The sequence below is a fragment of the Hyla sarda genome, chromosome 5 (genome assembly GCF_029499605.1).
Source record: "Hyla sarda isolate aHylSar1 chromosome 5, aHylSar1.hap1, whole genome shotgun sequence".
NCBI classification, from domain to species: Eukaryota; Metazoa; Chordata; class Amphibia; order Anura; family Hylidae; genus Hyla; species Hyla sarda.
In genome coordinates, this window is record NC_079193.1 from 180,150,029 (window position 1) to 180,173,396 (window position 23,368).

Consider the following 23,368-nt stretch of genomic DNA (forward strand, 5'->3'; position numbering starts at 1 on the left):
GTACGCCCTGGGTCCTTAAGACCCAGGTACAGAAGGCGTATTCATACGCCCTAGGTTCTGTACGGGTTAAAGGGGTATTCCAGGCCAAAACTTTTTTTTATATATCAACTGGCTCCAGAAAGTTAAACAGATTTGTAAATTACTTCTATTAAAAAATCTTAATCCTTCCAATAGTTATTAGCTTCTGAAGTTGAGTTGTTGTTTACTGTCTAACTGCTCTCTGATGACTCACGTCCCGGGAGCTATGCAGTTCCTATGGGGATATTCTCCCATCATGCACAGCTCCCGGGACATGACATCATCATTGAGCAGTTAGACAGAAAACTTCAGAAGCTAATAACTATTGGAAGGATAAAGATTTTTTAATAGAAGTAATTTACAAATCTGTTTAACTTTCCGGAGCCAGTTGATATATATAAAAAAAGGTTTTGCCTGGAATACCCCTTTAACTCTTTAGACACAGCGATCAACTTTGATCGTCGCATCTAAAGTGAAAGCTTCCTGGAAGCTCAGTCAGGCCTTACCTTGCTCCTGCACGTCCGATCGGTGATTGATTGCGCCAAGCCTGAAATCCAGGTTTGAGCAATCGACCGCCGATAACACTGTTCAATGCAATGCAATGGCATTGATCAGTATAATGCATCAATGTATTGCATGTTATAGTCCCCTATGGGGGTTATAACATTGCAAAGAAAAGTGAAAAAAAAAAGTTAATAAAGTTAATAAAAGTCTGAATCACCGCCCTTTTCCCATTTAAAAAAAAACTGTGTAAATAAAAATGAACATATATGGTATCATTATTAAACCGCACAGTCAATGGCATACACGCAAAAAAATTCCACAGTCCAAAATAGCATATTTTTGGTCACTTTTCATACCATAAAAAAATGAATAAAAAGCGATCAAAAAGTCTGATCAAAACAAAAATGGGACTGATAAAAACTTCAGATCACAGCACAAAAAATGAGCCCTAACACAGCCCCATATGCGGTTAAATAAAAAAGTTACAGGGGTCAGAAGATGACAATTTTAAATGTATAAATTTTCTGCATGTAGTTATGATTTTTTCCAGAAGTACGACAAAATCAAATTTATATAAGTAGGGTATCATTTTAATCGTATGGACCTACAGAATAAAAATAAAGTGCCAGTTTTACCGAAAAATTTACTGTGTAAAAACGGAAGCCCCCAAAATTTACAAAATGACATTTTTTCTTAAATTTTGTCGCACAATGATTTTTTTGTTGTTTCGCCATAGATTTTTTTCTAACATGATGTCATTACAAAGTAGAATTGGTAGCACAAAAAATAAGCCTTCATGTGGATTTTTAGGGGCAAAATTGAAAGGGTTATGATTTTTTAAAGGTAAGAAGGAAAAGACGAAAGTGCAAAAACGGAAAATCGCTTGGTCCTTAAGGGGTTAAGCATATCTTTCTATCTGAAATCACTTGGATTATACTGTAAATGGTCTTTTTCCTATGGCATATACACAGGTGTACCTCTATAAACCTGTTTAATTTTATCTGTCACAGATTTAAATGGGCACTGACAGATTCAAAAACTTTTCAAACATTGCACATCTTGGCAAAATATTAACCTTTCTAAAATACTTTCATAGAAATCATGGCTTATAAAATCATGGCTTCGTCCAAGCTGAAGAAATGGCATTGACAAAGTCCAGTAAGTGAGGGTGGGCTAGCAATTCTCTGTGTCTGATGAGAGAACACTATCTGACAGGATAGAGCACAGAAGAGTACTATCAGACAGGAGAGAGCACAGAGGATTCCTATCAGACAGGAGAGAGCACAGAAGAGTCCTATCAGACAGGAGAGAGTACAGAGGAGTGCTATCTGACAGGAGAGAGCACAGAGGAGTACTATCAGACAGTAGAGAGCACAAAGGAGTACTATCAGACAGGAGAGAGCACAGAGGAGTCCTATCAGACAGGAGAGAGCACAGAGGAGTACTATCTGACAGGATAGAGCACAGAAGACTACTATCAGACAGGAGAGAGCACAGAGGAGTCCTATCAGACAGGAGAGAGCACAGAGGAGTACTATCAGACAGGAGAGAGCACAGAGGAGTACTATCAGACAGGAGAGAGCACAGATGAGTCCTATCAGACAGGAGAGAGCACAGAGGAGTACTATCAGACAGGAGAGAGCACAGAGGAGTACTATCAGACAGGAGAGAGCACAGAGGAGTACTATCAGACAGGGAAGAGCACAGAGGGGGACTATCAGACGGGAGAGCACAGAGGAGTCCTATCAGACAGGAGAAAGCACAGAGGAGTGCTATCAGACAGGAGAGAGCACAGATGAGTGCTGTCAGACAGGAGAGAGCACAGAGGAGTCATATCAGACAGGAGAGAGCACAGATGAGTCCTATTGGACAGGAGAGAGCAAGGAAGAGTAGTATAAGACAGGAGAGAGCACAGAGGAGTCCTATCAGACAGAAGAGATCACAGAGGAGTTCTATCATACAGGAGAGAGCACATAGGAGTACTATCAGACAGTAGAGAGCACAGAGGAGTACTATCAGACAGGAGAGAGCACAGAGGAGTCTTATCAGACAGGAGAGAGTACAGAGGAGTACAATCTGACAGGATAGAGCACATAAGAGTACTATCAGACAGGAGAGAGCACAGAGGAGTCCTATCAGACAGGAGAAAGCACAGAGGAGTACTATCAGACAGGAGAGAGCACAGAGGAGTCCTATCAGACAGGAGAAAGCACAGAGGAGTACTATCAGACAGGAGAGAGCACAGAGGAGTCCTATCAGACAGGAGAGAGCACAGATGAGTCCTATCAGACAGGAGAGAGCACAGAGGAGTACTATCAGACAGGAGAGAGCACAGAGGAGTACTATCAGACAGGAGAGAGCACAGAGGAGTACTATCAGACAGGAGAGAGCACAGAGGAGTCCTATCAGACAGGAGAGAGCACAGAGGAGTTCTAGCCCACCCTCACATACTGGACTTCATCCATGCCTGTGCTTCAGCTTGTAAAAAGCCATGATTGTATAACCCATGATTTGTATAAAAAGAAAAGGAAAAATTATCATGAAGTATATTAGAAAGGTTAATGTTTTGCCAAGATGTACAACATATAAAGTTTTTGTATCTGACAGTGCGCCCATTTAAATTTGCTAAGATCACTAGACGTTCCCATGAGTTGGGTACTTAAAGATCACTGTAAAAGTAATGCTGTGTGGTAATATTTTTGACTATGAAAACAATCTGATATGAAGCTTCAATTGATCTAAAACTGTCAATCAAAGTGGAGAAAGGGCTGAGTCTTGTTTTCTGAAAGTTACTGAAGTACATGGCCAAATTGAACTTGAGGTTGTGGATGTCAGCTTAACATTTATAATGTGTGTGTGTGTGTGTGTGTGTATAAACTCTCCTTATACTAATATACTTCCAGACCCCGAGTACAAACAAGGGTGATAACCCCTCTAAGGACACTGAGGACAAGCAGGGCTCTGTGCAGTGAGGACAAGCAGGGCTCTGTACACTGAAGACAAGCAGGGCTGTGTGCACTGAGGACAAGCAGGGCCGTGTGCACTGAGGACAAGCAGGGCTCTGTACACTGAGGACAATCAGGGCTGTGTGCAGTGAGAACAAGCAGGGCTGTGTGCAGTGAGGACAGGCAGGGCTCTGTACACTGCGGACAAGCAGGGCTCTGTACACTGAGGACAAGCAGGGCTCTGTACACTGAGGACATGCAGGGCTCTATACAGAGGACAAGCAGGGCTCTGTACACTGAGGACAAACAGGGCTCTGTACACTGAGGACAAGCAGGGCTCTATACAGAGGACAAGCAGGGCTCTGTACACTGAGGACAAGAAGGGCTCTGTACAGAGGACAAGCACGGCTCTGTACACTGAAGACAAGCAGGGCTCTGTACACTGAGGACAAGCAGGGCTCTGTACAGTGAGGACAAGCAGGGCTCTGTACTCTGAGGACAAGCAGGGCTCTGTACACTGAGGACAAGCAGGGCTCTGAACACTGAGGACAAGCAGGGCTCTGTACACTGAGGACAAGAAGGGCTCTGTACAGAGGACAAGCACGGCTCTGTACACTGAAGACAAGCAGGGCTCTGTACTCTGAGGACAAGCAGGGCTCTGTACACTGAGGACAAGCAGAGCTCTGTACAGAGGACAAGCAGAGCTCTGTACACTGAGGCCAAGCAGGGCTCTCTGCACTGAGGACAAGCAGGGCACTGTGCAGTGAGTCTCTCTGACACACTCCCGCCTCACACAGCAGGCTGAGTGACAAGCCAAAAGCCTGCACAGAGCACTGCTTGCCCTGCCCTCGCTTCCTGTGTTTTGTCTCCACAAAGAGAAACACAGTCAATAGCTTCAGGGACAGCATTTTTTCACCCAAAAATATCCACATTTTTTTGACCAAAATATAATACACATACAAATATTCATATAATGTTATCATCTACATTATATAAAAAGTTTTCTACAAACGACAGGTACACTTTAATAACCATGAGAGTTATATCTATAATTGTTTACCTACCTACAATAACATCTATGCATACTTGTTACTACCTTTGTTTTAAATGTATACAAAAGTTAAACATTATGTGATAAAGTGTGTGGAAAAAGAGTAATAGAGTATTTGTTAACATAACCGCTAAATGTACACGTGTACATCTAAAATACCGTATTGTCAAGTGGTGAAAAGGAAAACGGTAAAGAAAGCCTTTAGAGATGACGCCTGCTCCTGCTGCCTCTCTTTCTTTTCATGACAGGCATATTTTTGTAACAGTGTTAAACGTTTCTCCTTAATTGGATTACTTGCATAAATTGCTGTGCTTGTGGACATTTGATAGATGTTGATCCTGTTTATTTTAACATGTCCACATCAGGGGATCCATATGCCTAATACAGCAGTGCGCTGGTCAAATCCTAATTTAAAAAGATGAGAATATGGAGCAAGGTTAAAACTGATATGCTCCTTTCATAACCGATAGCCCCGAGTTGTAGATGCCATTATTTCTTGTATTTTCAGAGCAAATGAACTTGACAGATGGCCGTGTCACCTAAACCCCTACCTACCAACTTGATTATGCAGAAAACAATACAATAGAAAAGAAATCATTACTGAAGGAACCTGGTTAGTCCATAGAGGGCCGAGTGATGCAGAAGAACAAAATTACAGTTGTGGAATTGAACAGCAAGAATGCATTTAACATAAAGTGGGTTACAGCAAGGCAATCAGTCATGGCTAAAGCTATTGTCTGAGCTTGCTTGCATGGAATATGAAGTAATCTGTCATCTCCCACTGAATTTATGCTCAGTTTTTAGCAAGAAACTTCCAGGGCTTTTGCCAGGGCTTGTTACGGTATTTTTATTTTAAGGCAGATTCTTTTTTTTACAGGCAAATCATTTTCATTTGCTCAGTAATGGTCCAGATAGCCATGATCTAGGGGCCAAAATAAATTAATGTTACATATATGTGTATTAAGATAATATAGTATTTGTTTTGTGATATGACCCGAGCTATGGAAGGATGTAGAATATCTTTTAAGGACAATACAACCTCTTTCAACTTCTGCACAGGTAAAATTGTGTAGTAGGCATCTGATATCAACATATTTCAATTAGGCAATCTCACCAGAACCACTTTAATATGTTGTATAACATGATGGTCATATAGTGGTCTTAGCCAGAGTTGCTGTTTGATAGCAATTCTATACACCTTATGCTATAATGTTAAAATGCTATTATATGGCATATAACCACTTTAAAGGGGTTATCCAGGGGGGAAAAAAAAATAATAATTTTATTTATATATATATATATATATATATATATATATATATGTATATATATAGAAATATATATATATATATATATATATATATATATATATTTATTTATATATATATATACTGGCTCCAGAAAGTTAAACAGATTTGTAAATTACTTGTATTTTAAAATCTTAATCCTTTCAGTACTTGTGAGCTGCTTGAAGTTGAGTTCTTCTTTTCTGTGTAAGTTCTCTCTGATGACACCTGTCTCGGAACTGTCCAGAGTGGAAGCAAATCCCTATAGCAAACCTCTTCTACTTTGTGCAGTTCCCAAGACAACCAGAGATATCAGCAGAGAGCACTGTTGCCAGACAGAAAAGAAGAACTCAACTTTAGCAGCTGATAATTATTGGAAGGATTAAGATTTTTTTTATTAGAAGTCATTTACAAATCTGTTTAACTTTCTGGAGCCAGTTGATGTAAAACATTTTTTTTTCCTGGAATACCCCTTTAAATGAAATTCTGGACCCCTTTATTAAGCTGGATTTACATGAAGGGGAAATTTATCAAAGTACAAAATTGGCATAAAAATATCCCAAATGTTTGTAGCAAGCACATTTGGTGGTTTTATGGTGCACCAGAACTTAAAAAAAAAAAAAAAGGTGGACTGGGCTTAATATACCGGTAAATGGATTTTGCCGCATTTACTAATGTTCACACTAGGAAGTTGGTGGACTGTAGCCTATATTACAGCACAGTGCTTCTAGAGCTATTTTTGGATGGTATTTGTTTTTTGTATCTGAGATACAAGACTCTTACTTGTCCAATCTTTTCGGTAAAGGGACTCATAACATAGTTGTTACTGCCTCACATTTTTAGGACCGCACTTTTTTTTTTACTATTGCTGTGTTTATTCACACTTTACATCAATTTTGTCTGTTTTAAATTATTATGAATAATGATTATATGCCATAGTTATGCTTTTTTGTTTTTCTTTTATATACAATGTTTTGTAAGCTGCCATTTACAGCATTTGAGACTATAGACACCCATATTTTAGAATGTGAGATATAGTCAAATATAATTGTTAGATGTGTCAGATGGCAATTTTGTAGATAAAGTACAAAACTGACATAAAAAGTTACAAATGTTTGCACCAAGCACATTTGGTGGTTTTATGGTACACCATGCACATTTTAAAAAGGGGACAGGGCTTATTGTAAATGGGGTTTACATATGCAATACATTTATTTAGGTGTGCACCTCCTGATTTATTTGTAGCAACTTACTCCAGCATAGATTTCAATAAAAATGTTGGTCTTTTAAAATTCTGTCCCACAGTATTTGGTAGGGATCGACCGATATTTATTTTTTTTAGAGCCGGTACTGATAACCTGTGAACTTTCAGGCCAATAACTTATACCGATATTCCGTGCATTATATGGACACATGACGGGGGGCTGTCATGTGGCCCCACATATAATGCCCCCCTGTCATGTGCCCCTCATATATAATACCCTCTGTCCTTTGACCCCATATATAATGCCCCATGTCCTGTGTTCCTCACATATAATGCCCCCCTGACATGTGCCCCTCACTTATAATTTGCCCCCTCACTTACAATTTGCCCATCCATACCGCACCCGAGCAGTGGTCACCTTTCTCACACGCTGCTCCGTTCTTGCAGTGTGAGTGAGAGCTGCGGGGGCGTGATCTCCGGGCGCCGGCGCAATGATGTGATGTCATCACACCGGCCTGCCGTGGATGGTGTCCCCGCGGCTCTCACTCAAACTGCAAGAATGGAGCCGCGAGTGAGAAAGGTGAGAGAGTGATGGAGCGGGACAGCTGACAGTTCCACCATGCTGCCAGGGAGGGGCAACTGCTGCAGGGCCGGGACTGAAGTCCAGCGATTCATGCGCCTAGTGCGCATGCCTTGTTTTGCCATGTGGAGCAGCGCTGGACACATTATTGGCATTATCGGCAGGTTAGATGCTGATACCGATAACTTTCAAAATTGTGAATTTCGGCCGATAATATCGTCCAATGCGATAATCGGGTGATCCCTAGTATTTGGTCAGTAGGATCAAATACCTAATTTTTTTCCATTATACAGTAGTTTGTCTCTAAGAAAGCAACAAGTAATGTCACTCACCACTTCAAACAAATCCGGAGCACCTGCGCAAGGACACGCCGGTCCCGCCCTTGGCTTTGTACAATAGTAGAAAGAAGAATTGTCCAGCGCTGGGTTTGCAGGTAAAAGGTTGCTTTTATTTACATAATCCGACAGAAACACCTAACAGAGGACAATGTCTGACGCGTTTCGCACCTGGGTGCTTAATCGTAGACTCAGTACTCAGTTTGTCTCTATTCAGTAGTTTGTCTCTATTCAACTCCTGGCTAAGGCTTTAGCCTTAGCCAGGAGTTGAATAGAGGCCAACTATAATGGAAAAAAATCTGATATTTGGTCCTACTGACCAAAATGAGGATCGAATACTGACCAAAATATTTACAATACTGAAATCACCAAATGATTGGTTATTTTATTTCTTGTTTTAGATCAATGAAATTAGATAAGATGTAATGATCAAGATGAACTGTAGTTTGAGTGAAAATTCTGCAACAAGTAAACCTATTCTAATATTTAATAAAATGAGATCCATTTCACCTAATGAACTTGCATCATATAAAGCTGATTATCAATTATATGATGTTTATACTTTTGAATTTATTTTTTATTATTTCAGTCATAATGAAGTCTTTAAATGTAGTACATGCCGCATAGCTTGGAGTGATTGGCTTTCATTATGAGCTAAACCAGCTGACAAAGGACACATCTACAGGTTTCCAAGTATATAAATGGTAAAGAGGTTCAATTTATATTGCACTCCTGGCCTTTGTTCTTATGAGAGCAGATATATGCAATGTTTAATATGCATAAACTAGGACTGAATAGCATACAGTTAAGCTTGTTAAAGGGACTATGTGTCGCTGCTTAGGAACGGCATTCTGCCTCTTGTTTAATTCAGGGAGAGCAGACTGTGCTGAATCCACTAAAGCTTTACGCATTCCCAGCTTTTATGGTTATTTGTTTAACACTGCCTCATTGAAATGATGTTTCGACTGAAGTGCAGGATTTAATTTGTGTCCATGTGGCTGCAGGATGGCAGTTCAAAGGTATTTAAGTAAAGCTCCATTGGAGCCCCACAATAAAATTGCTACATTTACAGAATAATCATCTGATCCATCTCCGAAATCTAAAAGAATGGCGCCCTAGATATTATTTTCCATATGCAGTGAATTTCTCTTCTGTTTTGTATGCTTGGAGGCAGGCAGGTGTGAAATGAGGTAACAAAATAAACCAGGGTCAGATTAATATAAAAGCGCTTTTTAAGAAGATTATTGTCACATTTGGATAAATCATTTGTATAACAATCGGTTAATATGAGAAAGTGTTTCTGGTTGTAAAGGTCATTTGGTTATTGTAATTCCCTATTTGTCTTCCAAATGCTCTTTACAGAATTTCTCTGATAAATCACAACATTGTCTTCGCTGTTGCCAAGAGGATATACATCTGTTTTAGCTGCTCCTTGAAGGACCTATTGAGGATGTCACTTTTGTGATACTACAAAAAAAAGTTAAAAGAATATGTGCAAAAAAAATTTTTTTTCAGTATATTAACTTGCCCAATGTTATGAGCTGGTTATTTTATATTCAAGAAAAAATAAGGAATTTTTTTTAAATATTCCTGACATGAATATATATATATATATATATATATATATATATATATATATATATGTATAATATATATGTAATACATAAATATTGACCAACACTAATGCACGATTAAATAAAAAATTTAAACAAATAAATAATATGCAACCTAAATATTGTGAGGGAATATGTTGCATTGTTATAAAAGTAATGTAAGGGCAAACACACTTGTATAATGTACAATTTCTTTTAGTCTAAGTAAAAATGATCATATGTGATTATTGTATGCCTGTGATCAATCTGTATTTGTGTAGTTAGTTTTTACTATATTTATTTACTAATGTTTATTTATTTTGTTTAGCTGTTTATGCATGGAGCAAGGTATAATCTATTCTTCTACCACTCAATGGCATTGAATGACCTTTAGCAAATAATGTGTTTAAGATATGACTATGACACATAATGACATTGGAGAGATGAAAAATGGAAGAATTGAGAATTTCTGCATTTACTGTTCATCTTCATAGATAAATAACAATACAACTGGATTATCTAAATATTTAAAGTCAAGGACTTATAGGGCATGGGGTGTTCCCAAATTAATATTCAGAAATATTACAGAAATAATAAGAAAAACACATTTTGAGATTTAGAAATTGTGTTACTGCAACAGTACTGACTCTTACACTTGCTACATCTTAATTTGTGCATAGGAACGTATTGGAGATGATTTCTTTATTCAGAGGACTCTACACTACAATTTCAGATTGGTATTTTAGCTTTGCTTCAGTCTTACTAAATTTTTGCCTACCATCAATTGACAATAATCTGGAACAGTGACTTGCTGCTACGATATGAAAACCTGATCAAAGGGAAAACATGTGAAGCAAGTGCCCTAGGTGACACCAACCTTTACTGATGGTTGTCTGATGATACTTTGCAGCTAAGAAGAGGTTCTGGGGCAAAGGTCTCACTTTTTCGTTCCCCCATTTCTTCCTCTTTCTTAGTGACATTAACCCCTCAGGGCCGTCTTTAATTTTGATTGGATCTTAGGCAAGTCATTTTTTTGCCCCCCCCCGTATATACAGTGCCCCCAGCCTCCATATAGTACTCAATATATACAGCAGGGGTGTGGAAATTTTATAAAAAAAACTACTTGTGCACGGGACTAAAATGGAGCAAAATCTACTTGTCCCTCATGACAATCCACTTGTCCCGGCCAATTTTCGCTTTTACGCTCTAATTTTTTCCTCCTCGCCATATAATAGCCATAACTACCTGCTATAATGATACCTTTTAATTTTTCAATAACATATTCTCTGAACCAAAAAAAAAAAAAAAATATATATATATATATATATATATATATATATATACATATTAAGGGAAGTGAAATTGAAATAGTAAAAGATAATTTTGCAGATTTGGTGGTTTTCTTTTCTACGCCATTTACCTTGTGGTTGAGGTAACATGTTAGTTTTATACTTTAGGTCACCTGATTACAGCGATACCAGATTTGTATAGTTTACATCATGTTTTACTAATTCTGGACTTTTTCTAATTTTTTTAATTGCCATTTTTTAACCCCTGTAGCTTTTTTTTTCCGCATACCAGGCTGTATGAGGGCTCATGTTTTGCGCCATAATCTGTTTTTTGTATCAGTACCATTTTGGTATTGATCTGACTTTTTAATCGCTTTTTAACTTTTTTTTTCTGGAATATTATAAAAAAAATTGCAAATCTGTGGTTTGGTATTTTTTTTTTACATTTACCGTACGGAATACATAATGTTATATTTTAATAGGTTGTACAATTACGCACGAAGCGATTCCAAATATGTTTATTTTTATTATGTTTATATGTTTTTATGTAGGAAAAGGGGGTGATTTGAACTTTTAACATGGAAGGGGTTCATGCAGCGGTCTTCAAACTGTGGCCCTCCAGATGTTGCAAAGCTACAACTCCCAGCATGCCCGGACAGCCAACGGCTGTCCTGGCATGCTGGGAATTGTAGTTTTGTAACATCTGGAGGGCCACAGTTTGAAGACCACTGGGTTAATGTGTGTCTTTCAAGCTTTCATTAAAACTTTTTTTTTTAATACTTTATTACTTTTAATACTTTATTACTTTATTACTCTATTGAACTCTATTAATCTGTGTTCTCTGTGATCCATTGATAGAGCCTAGTCCAGCCAGGCTCTATCAATGACAGAGCGAGACAGCAGGGAACAGAGGTAAGCCCTCCGGCTACCTCTATAGTGGATCTCCCCCCGCGATCCACCCCACTAGCCTACCAGGGAGCATTCACATGTCCCTTTAGACGCCGGTGTCAGCTTTGACAGCGGCGATCTAAAGGGTTAATAGCCAGCCGTGGCGATCGCCGCATGCGGGCTATTAGCGGCGGCTTCCGGCTACTGAGAACAGCCGGGGGCTGCAGAGTATGGAGCGGGCACAAGTACGGAGCGCGCTTCATACACTCCTGTGAGTGCCGCATGCAGTCTCCCCGTGCAGACATGCGTCCGCTCCTCCCCCCAGCTCTCCGAAGCTAGAGCTGGGGGGGAGCGAAGGCAGAGGACGCAGGTCTTCACGGGGAGCAAGAAGCCACGCCCCCTCATCTCCCCCCGCAGATCTGCAGAGCAGGGGAGAGAAGACAAATACACAGCTTCTCATCTCCCCTGCTCTGCTTCGGAGGACACAGGTTTTTACAGCCGGGGGCTGCAGAGTATGGAGCGGGCAGGAGTCGGCAGCCCGCTCCATACAGACTGCAGAGGTCCAGGCGACTTGTCAGGTCCGGCCTTGCTTGCCCGAAGCCGGGCTAAGGGACAGACAAATTCACCTGCCCGGCGCCTGGAACTGCTAGTCCCGGGCGTAGGGCGATAGGAATTCCACATCCCTGTACAGTGCCCCATATAGTGCTCAATGGATATATATAGTGCACCCATATTTACAGTTCCCCCATATATCTTGTGAAACTCACACCCCTCTCTTGTCTCTCTAGTCTACTCTGCTGCTACTGACTTCAGCTCAGACCCACATCATGATCCTCTGCTCCGCTCCCACCATTCTCTGCTTCTGTTTGAAGTCAAGCAAAGCCTTAGGACGCAGTGGCGTTGCTAGGGTTGGTGTCACCCGATGCGGTAGAAAATGGTGTCACCCCATACAACCCTCCCCAAAGAAATCTTATAGCCTGTTTTGAAGGATGCCAGAGGTGAAGCGCGTTGCAGAATTTTTTTTCCAGTATAATATTCAAATATACCAATTGCCACATAAGGGTAAAATGCTAAAGATGTTTTTACGATGTAAAACTAAAGCCCCCAGTATGACCTTAGCAGTGGTAAGGTTATGCTTGGAGTTGTAGTTTCACCCATTATTACTGCAGAACTATAAAGCAAATATAGCATTGATGGGACATAGTGAGGAGAATACACAATTATATAGGTGACTACAGGTGATGTCTTGTTTATAGTGAGGACAATGCACAGTGATATCCTTGACTACAGGTGACGTCTTGTCTATAGTGAAAAGAATAAACAATAATATCGGTGATTACAGGTGACGTCTTCTCTATAGTGAGTAGAATACACAATAATATAAGTGAGTACAGGTGACGTCTTCTCTATAGTAAGGAGAATACACAATGAAATCAGTGACTACAGGTGACGTCTTCTCTATAGTGAGGAGAATACACAATAATATCAGTAACTACAGGTGACGTCCTCTCTATAGTGAGGAAAATACAAAATAATATCAGTGACTACAGGTGACGTCTTCTCTATAGTGAGGAGAATACGCAATGATATTGGTGTTTACAGGTGATGTCTTTATAAAGAGAAGAATACACAATGATATCAGTGACTTCAGGTGACGTCTTCTCTATAGTGAGGAGAATACACAATGATATCAGTGACCACAGGTGACGTCTTCTCTATAGTGAGGAGAATACACAATGATATCAGTCACGAAAGGTGATGTCTTCTCTATAGTGAGGAGAATACATAATAATATCAGTGACATCAGGTGACGTTTTCGCTATAGTGAGGAGAATGCACAATAATATCAGTGAGTACAGGTGATGGCTTCTCTATAGTGAGGAGAATACACAATGATATCAGTGACAACAGGTGACGTCTTCTCTATAGTGAGGAGAATACACAATGATATCAGTGATTACAGGTGACGTCTTCTCTAAAGTGAGTAGAATACACAATGCTATAAGTGACTACAAGTGAAGTCTTCTCTATAATGAGGAGAATACACAATGATATAAGTGACTACAGGTGACGTCTTCTCTGTAATGAGGAGAATACACAATGATATCAGTAACTACAGGGGAGATCTTCTCTATAGTGAGGAGAGTACACAATGATATCAGTGACTACAGGTGAAATCTTCTCTATAGTGAGGAGAATACACAATGATATCAATGATTACAGGTGACGTCTTCTCTATAGTGAGGAGAATACACAATGATATCAATGATTACAGGTGACGTCTTCTCTATAGTGAGGAGAATACACAATGATATCAGTGATTACATGGGACATCTTCTCTATAGTAAGGAGAATACACAATGATATCAGTGACTACAGGTGACGTCTTCTCTATAGTGAGGAGAATACACAATTATATCAGTGACTACAGGTGACAGCTTCTCTATAGTGAGGAGAATTCACAATGATATCAGTTACTACAGGTGAAGTCGTCTCTATAGTGAGGAGAATACACAATGATATCAGTGATTACAGGTGACGTCTTCTCTATAGTGAGGAGAATACACAATGAAATCAGTGACCACAGGTGACATCTTCTCTATAGTCTTCCCTTACCTAATTCAGATGGTACATACGACCGGGTCCAGCTAAATCTTCTCTCTGCAGAACTTGACGTCCAGATGGCTCCTCACTATGTCAGCGGAGTCCGATCCTCTGTATGAAAATTATAATTAATATAATGCTGCCAAGCACTGTATTCTCTGAATATAATACTGCCACACACTGCGCTCTCTGAATATAACCCTGCCACACACTTTATCCTCTGAATAGAATACTATCCCACACTGTACCCTCAAATAAATAATACTACTACACACTGTTCTATCTGAATATAAACCTGGCCCACACTGTACTCTCTGAATAGAATACTACTGCACTTCACTCTCTTAATATGATGCTATTGTACATTGTACCCTCTTAATATGATACTACTGCACATTGTACCCTCTGAATATAATACTACCACACACTGTACCTTTGGAATATACTAATACCACACACTATACCCTCTGAGTATAATACTGCCACACACTGTACCTTTGGAATATAATAATATCACACACTATACCCTCTGAGTATAATACTGCCACATATTGTATCCTCTGTATAAAACACTACCACACACTGTACTCTCTGAATATGATACTATTACATACTGCGCCTCTGAATATAACCTTGCCATACAGTAAACCTTATATGATACACCATACCTCTGAAATGCAAAACGCTGTGTGCCCATCACATACAATAATAATGCCTCCTGCCCTGTTCCCCGTACATATAAAATATAACAATGCTCAATGATGTCACAGTACAAGGATTATACACCGAATGACATTACAGTACAGGGATAATACAGCCAGTGATGTCACAATACAGGGGTAATACACACAGTGATGTTATAGTTCAGGAATAATATACACAGTGATGTCACAACACATGGATAATGCACCCAATGATGTCACAGTACAAGGATTACACACCGAATGACATTACAGTACAGGGATAATACAAAGTAATGTCACAATACAGGGGTAATACACACAATAATGTTACAGTAGAGTGCATACAGATATAGCAAAACTACAACTCCCAGCACATCCAGACAGCGTTTGATTGTCTGGGCATGCTGGGAGCTGTAGTTTTCAACAGCTGGATGCACACTGCTTGGGAAACACTGCTGTACGCAGGACAAGCTTTGTATGTCACAACAGAGCAGGTATACTTACCCTCCCCTGGCTCCCCATGGCAGGAGCAGCTCTTGGGCGGGGTGAGGTGGGGATCAGCGGTGTTCAGCAGTCAGGATTGCTGCCTACATGAAAAGTATGCTACAGGAAGAACCGGCCCTCACCGCAGCTTTAGTGTGGCACTAAAGGGCTAGCTGCTTTGGGCCCCCATGAATGACAGGGCCCAGAGCAGCTGCCCCTTTTGCCCTGTGTTAAAGACAGCACTATAACCCGTTAAGGACCAAGCCCATTTTATTTTAGCTTTTTTGTTTTTTCCTCCTCGCCTTCTAAAAATGATAACTCTTACATTTTCATCAACAGAGCCATATGAGGGCTTTTCTTTTGTGTGACTAATTGTCTTTTGTAATTACATCAATCATTTTACCATAAAATGTATGGCGCAACAAAAAAAAACATCATTTGTGTGGGGAAATTGAAAAGAAAACCACAATTTAGCAAATTCGCGTTTTCACACTGAACACTTTACGGTAAAATTGACATGTTTTTTTATTCTGTGAGTCAATACGATTTTTAAAAATCTTTTAAACTGCTTTTATAAAAATCTCAAACTGCTTTAAAAAAATCTTTTAAATTGCTTTTAAAAAATCTCAAACTTTTCAAATAAAATTTATATGTTTAATCTCTTAAGGACACAGGACGTACGGGGACGTCCCCGCACCCTGGGCTTTGAGGACCCAGGACGTCCCCATACGTCCTGGCGTTTTCCGGTCCCTGCCGCATGCCGGGCAGAAATCGGAAGCAGATGCCTGCTGAAATGCTGTAATCGCTGTAATCCCCCGCCCATGTGACTGTACCCTAAAAACACTACACTACACTAATACAAAATAAAATAAAAAGTAAAAAACACTACATATACACATACCCCTACACAGCCCCCCTCCCCAATAAAAATGAAAAACGTCTGGTACGCCACTCTTTCCAAAATGGAGCCTCCAGCAACAACAACTCCCAGTATTGCCGGACAGCCGTTGACTGTCCAAGCATGCTGTGAGTTTCGCAACAGCTGGAGCTAAAAGGGAAAAAAGCCCCCCAAAATTTGTAATGCAATTTCTCCCGACTACTGAGATACCCCATATGTGGGCGCAAAGTGCTCTGGGGGCGCACAACAAGGCCCAGAAGGGAGAGTGCGCCATGTACATTTGAGGTGATTTGCACAGGGGTGGCTGATTGTTACAGCGGTTTTGACAAACGCAAAAAAAAAAAAAACTCACATGCGACCCCATTTCGGAAACTACACCCCTCAAGGAATGTAATGAGGGGTTCAATGAGAATTTACCCCCCACCATTGTCTGACAGATCTTTGGAACATTGGGCTGTGCAAATTAGAAATGTTGTACAGCCCACTGTTCGAAAGATCTGACAGACACCAGTGGAGGGTAAAAGCTCACTTTATGCCTTGTTACGTTCCTCAAGGGGTCTAGATTCCAAAATGGTATGCCATGTGTTTTGTTTTTTTTTGCTGTCCTGGCACCATAGGGGCTTCCCAAATGCGACATGCCCCTGAGCAAAATTTGCTCTCAAAAATCCAAATATGACTCTTTCTCTTCTGAGCATTGTAGTTCACCCATAGTACACTTCAGGTCAACTTATGGGGTACCTTCATACTCAGAAGAGATGGAGTTACAAATTTTGTGGGGTATTTTCTGCTATTAACCCTTGCAAAAATGTGAAATTTGGGGGGAAACACACATTTTAGTGAATTTTTTTTTTTTTTTTTTACGTATGCAAAAGTCGTGAAACACCTATGGGGTATTAAGGCCCACTTTATTCCTTGTTACGTTCCTCAAGGGGTCTAGTTTTCAAAATGGTATGCCATGTGTTTTTTTTTGCTGTTCTGGCACCAGAGAGGCTTCCTAAATGCAACATGCCCCCCAAAAACCATTTCAGAAAAATGTACTCTCCAAAATCCCCATTTTGCTCCTTCGCTTTTGAGCCCTCTACTGCGCCCGCCAAACACTTTACATAGACATATGAGGTATGTGCTTACTCGAGAGAAATTGGGCTACAAATATAAGTATAATTTTTCTCCTTTTACCTCTTGTAAAAATTCAAAAATTGGGTCTACAAGAATATGCGAGTGTAAAAATTGGAGATTGTGAATTTTCTCCTTCACTTTGCTGCCATTCCTGTGAAACACCTAAAGGGTTAAAACGCTGACTGAATGTCATTTTGAATACTTTGGGGGGTGCAGTTTTTATTATGGGGGTCATTTGTGGGGTATTTCTAAGATGAAGACCCTTCAAATCCACTTCAAACCTGAACTGGTCCCTGAAAAATTCTGAGTTTGGAAATTTTGTAAAAAATTGGAAAATTGCTGCTGAACTTTGAAGCCCTCTGGTGTCTTCCAAAAGTAAAAACATGTAAATTTTATGATGCAAACATAAAGTGGACATATTGTATATGTGGATAAAAAATTTTTGGGGGGAATATCCATTTTCCTTACAAGCAGAGAGCTTCAAAGTTAGAAAAATGCTAAATTTTCAAATTTTTCATCAAATTTTGGGATTTTTCACCAAGAAATTATGCAAGTTACCACAAAATTTTACCACTATGTTAAAGTAGAATATGTCACGAAAAAACTGTCTTGGAATCAGAATGATAACTAAAAGCATTCCAGAGTTATTAATGTTTAAAGTGACAGTGGTCAGATGTGCAAAAAATGGCCGGTCCTAAGGTGTAAAATGGCTGGGTTCTTAAGGGGTTAAAATCACTCTATTTTGACCCTATAACTTTCTCCTTTTTCCATATACAGAAATGTATGAGGTCACATTTTTTGCACTGTGATCTGTAGTTTATATCAGCATCACTTTTGTGCATATATATAACTTTTTTAACACTTTTTTTTTTTTTTTGGAATGCAATGCGCTAACAAAAAAAAAGCAGCATTTTGGACTATTTTATTTTTTAGGTTTTACACTGTTCACCATATGGGATCATTAACATTATATTTTGATAGTTCAGACATTTATGCACAGGGCAATACCACATATGTTTATTAATTCTTATTTTTTTATGCTTTTTGGGATAAAATGGGAAAAAGGGGCTATTTAAATTTTTATTGGGATGGGGCTATTTCACTTTTTTTTTTTACTTTTTTCAAATTTTTTGTTACACTTGTATAGTCCCCACAGGGGATGATTTATAGCAATCATTAGATTGCTAATACTGTTCAGTGCTGTGCATAAGCTTAGCACTGATCAGTGTTATTGGCGATCTTCTCTGGTCTGCTTGATGTCAGACCAGAGAAGTAGACCCTGGGATGATGGCCGGAGCAGGTAAGAGGACCTCCGACCGCCATGTTGGATGATTGGATCCTCATGGGAGTGCTGCGGGTGATCCGATCATCCATTTAAATGCCTGCATTGCTGCAGATGCCAGGGTCTGTATTGATTACGGCATCTGATGGGTTAATGGTGGACATCAAAGCAATCGCGGATGTCTGCTATTACCGGTGGGTCTCTGGCTGCTGATAGCAGCCTGGACCTGCAGTGAATGGTGCAAGCACCGGTCCGGTGCTTGTGTCATGTACAGGACGTAAATGTTTGTCCTGGTGTGTTAAGTTCCAAAGTATCAGGACGTACATTAACGTCCATTGTCGTTATGGGGTTAAAGATTTAGCTTGAAGCTCCAATCTGGAGATGCTGGAGGCCGATATTTGAATGTCACTAAAGCAGGAAGAGAGAAGTGAGAACAGCTCAGCTCTGCCTCCAGTAAACTTGCACCAAATAATTTGAATGTTAAATGCCAGCCATAAAGCACGTACCACTGCACTGGTATGTCTATTTTATATTTTCTTTTAGCATTTCATGAATATGAGCTCATAGTCTACCTTTAAACAGCAAGTGAACAGTCTTTTTTTTTTTTTATACTTGATGTGGTAAAAGCAGGAAAATGGGCCAGCTAGACAACTGGCTTAGAGCATCCATGCAGGTCTTGTGGGATATTTCGGCATGCAGAGATTAGTACCGCACAATGTTCACCTAAAGTGACATTTCATCATGGATATGCTTCGCAGTTTTCCCTTGGAGAAACTGAAACTTGTTTATGGCCCTATGCTCTTCAGCATTTTTGAAAATAGACAAATTGGCCAACACACCTTGCAATTTAACGCTTCCTGGCAATTATTTTTTCTGGGTAAGGCTCAATACTTATCAGCACCCCCTCATATCTGTAGCAATAGTTGGGGGTCTCAGCAGTGAGGCCCTGACTGATCAAACCTTTTTACATATCTTCATGATATGTCATTGTTTTTTTTCTTATTAATGGCAGTAAATGGACATCAAAACAGGACCATGAAACAATGGAAAGAAATGTCCTGATCTGATGAATTCTGTTCTGTTTTTAAAGCTTGAAGATAGCTGGGTGAATGTACTTTGCTTACCTGTAGAAGTGATGGCACCAGGATGTGTGGTGAACCACCAGGTGAAATGGCGGGACCACGGGTGTAGCGGTGTGAGTGGTTGGATAAGATAATATTAACCCCGGGGCTGGATGTTATTAACCCCTAGTGTTCGTGACACCAGTGTGGTTTTCGGGGTTCCAGAACACCACATGCCCGGATTCTCCGCTATCCCAATTGCTAGAAGTGAAATGAGAGTCCACAACCAGTTATGGTCAAACGGAGGCTTCACTGAGTAGAATATCTAAGTGTAATTATCTGAGTGTAATTACACTGAGTGTAATTATCTTCACAGCTAAGGCCAGAATTCCAATAGAGGTGGCCAGGACCCAGAGGACCTCGCACCTTGCTGGACCAATATACTTGCAGTTTACTTGACTTGAAATTAGACTTGACTATGTGCAGGACGTGACTACTTGAAGGGACATCAGACATAGACTTGAGACTTACTGGAATGACTGGGGAGAACATGTGACAACAAATCATGTGACTGCATAACATGACATGTGACAGACTTACACAGATCCTTGAGACCTCCCAAAGGTCCTCTATACTACCTATACATAGGGATCCTGTCTAGGCATTAAAGTGACACACACAGCTTTATGAAACCAACAGGGGGAGACCTTGCAGGGGAGCCCCCAGGTCACTGAGGGACTCAACCTGACAGGGCCTAAGGGTAGTACAGGACCATGTCCTGCACTGGGACATTACACACGTACCATGAGAAGAAGGCAAGTGGGTTGCTTGTTACTATGAAAATACCACTTATATAAACTTCATTGCAGATAAATATGTCCTTTTATGCCAACAGTATTCCCTGCTAGCAGTGTTCTCCTTTAGCAGGATAATTTGCCCTGTCACACTGCAAAATAGTTCAAGCAACATGGCATATATGCAGTATGTGCCATGTGCTTGAAGTCTGATGCATTGAGGCCCCACCTCACAATTTACAGGACTAACAGGAATATTCCAGGAGATAAAAGGAGATTTAAAAAAATCAATGTTTCATAAATCCATATTTTCTGTAGTTTCCTCCCACATAATCACTTACTACTTACTGGCCCACTTGTCCCCTTGGGTCAAGACTTTAAATCTGGAATTAGAAAAACAAAGCTGATTTTTTCCAAAAACTGCACCACTCCTGTCAGGTTGGGTCTGGCATTGCAGCTCAGTTCCATTAAAGTGAACGGAACCAAGTTGTAATACCAAACACTACCTGATGACAGGTGTGGTACTACTTTTGAAAGAAATTAATGCTTTTTTTTCTTTCCTGGATAACCCCTTTAAATCATTGCCATCTTGCTGGCCAAGTGTACTAATTTTCAGCACTAGGAATTACAAATGCAACGTCCACCAACACATTTGTGGTGTTGTTACATCATTTTAACACAGTGAGCCGACGTAATGTGCTTCTTAAAAGAAATGCAGCCAGCAGATGTAAGGTGAGCAGTTATGTGTAAAATAAAAGACACCAGCAGCACACATGATAGGCTAAAATGTACTAGTATCACACATGATGGGCTTACATACTGTTGATTTACACAAAATAGCTTAGTCATACCAGTAGGATCGAATATAGGATTAGGCACATAAGTATAGGCCTAGATATAATGTAATACACAATTGGCTTAGATACACTAATTGATAATTACACAGAATGGCTATTCACACATATTAGGCTGAGATACATACATCACACATGATATCCTAGTATCACACAGAGTGGCAATCAGACCAAGAGAGTTTACTGACTTTGTTGGGGACCCACTCTCTCTCTCTCTCTCTCTCACACACACACACACACACATGCATAAACACATACATATAGACACACTTATAAACATACACGCATATACACAGCATAAACACACATAGATATACATACACGCATATACACCACTGAAGCACACACAGAATATACAAACACATACATATGCACACACACACAGATAATACATATAAGCATATACAGGGCCGTTTGTAGGAATTTGGGGGCCCCAAGCAAAATGGACATGGAGGCCCCCCCCCCCCCCTGATGTTCACACACGTCACGCTCTAGGGCCGGCATCAGGACGTAGTAACGCCGGCCCTTGAATTCTGGGAGCGCGACGTGAGCGAACGTCGATACGAGGCCCCCACATTAGGTGCGACACAGTTCCCCCCACGTTAGGTGCGGCACAGTTCCCCCCACATTAGGTGCGGCACAGTTCCCCCCACATTAGGTGCAGCAGAGTTCTCCCAACATTAGGCGAGCAGTGTTCCCCCACATTAGGTGCAGTATAGTTCCCTCACATTAGGTGCAGTATAGTCCCCACATTATGTGCAGTATAGTTCCCCACATTAGGTGCAGTATAGCTCCCCAAATTAGGTGCAGTATAGTCCCCCACATTAGGTGCAGTATAGTTCCCCCACATTAGGCAGTATAGTTCCCCACATTAGGTGCAGTATAGTTCCCTCACATTAGGCAGTATAGTTCCCCACATTAGGTGCCGTATAGTTCCCCACAATAGGTGCTGTACAGTCCCCCACATTAGGCTGTAGTTCCCCCACATTAGGTGCAGTATAGTCCCCCAACATTAGGTGCAGTATAGTTCCCCACATTAGATGCAGTATAGTTCTCCCCACATTAGGCAATAGTTCCCCCACATTAGGTGCAGTATAGTCCCCCCACATTAGGTGCAGTATAGTTCTCCCCACATTAGGTGCAGTATAGTCCCCCCCCACATTAGGTGCAGTATAGTTCCCCCACATTAGGTGCAGTATAGTTCCCCCACATTAGGTACAGTATAGTTCCCCCACATTAGGTGCAGTATAGTCCCCTCACATTAGGTGTAATATGTTCCCCCACAGACATAGAGCCTCCAGCCATTCAGTGTATGGCTGGAGGCTGTATGCCTGATTACTGTTCTACTTCAGTGCTCCGACCACTGCTCCTCTGGTCCGGCCACCATAGCAGTAGGTCCCGGGACTGGAGGAGCGGTGGTCGGAGCAATGAAGCTGATGTGCCGCTGGTCACTTACCATGCTGGCCAGCATATGTCCTGTTCGCTGCTCTGCTCCTCTGCGTTGCTTTCCAATGGGCGCACGCAGGGGATGTCAGTGGGCTAACAGGGGCATGGGATGTCCTTAATAGGGATGTCCTTAAAAGTGATGGGGAAATTAATCTGGGGGGGCGCAATTACCCCATTCTCCCCACCCCCTGGATCTGCCACTGCATGCATTATATACACACATTACATACTGTACATGCATGCTTCATACACACACAACACACTGTACATATTACATACTGTACATGCATCATATACACACAACACACATACTGTACATATTACATACTGTACATGCATTATATACACACACATACTGTACACATTACATACTGTACATGCATCATACACACAACACACATACTGCACACATTTCATACTGTACATGCATCATATACACACAACACACATACTGT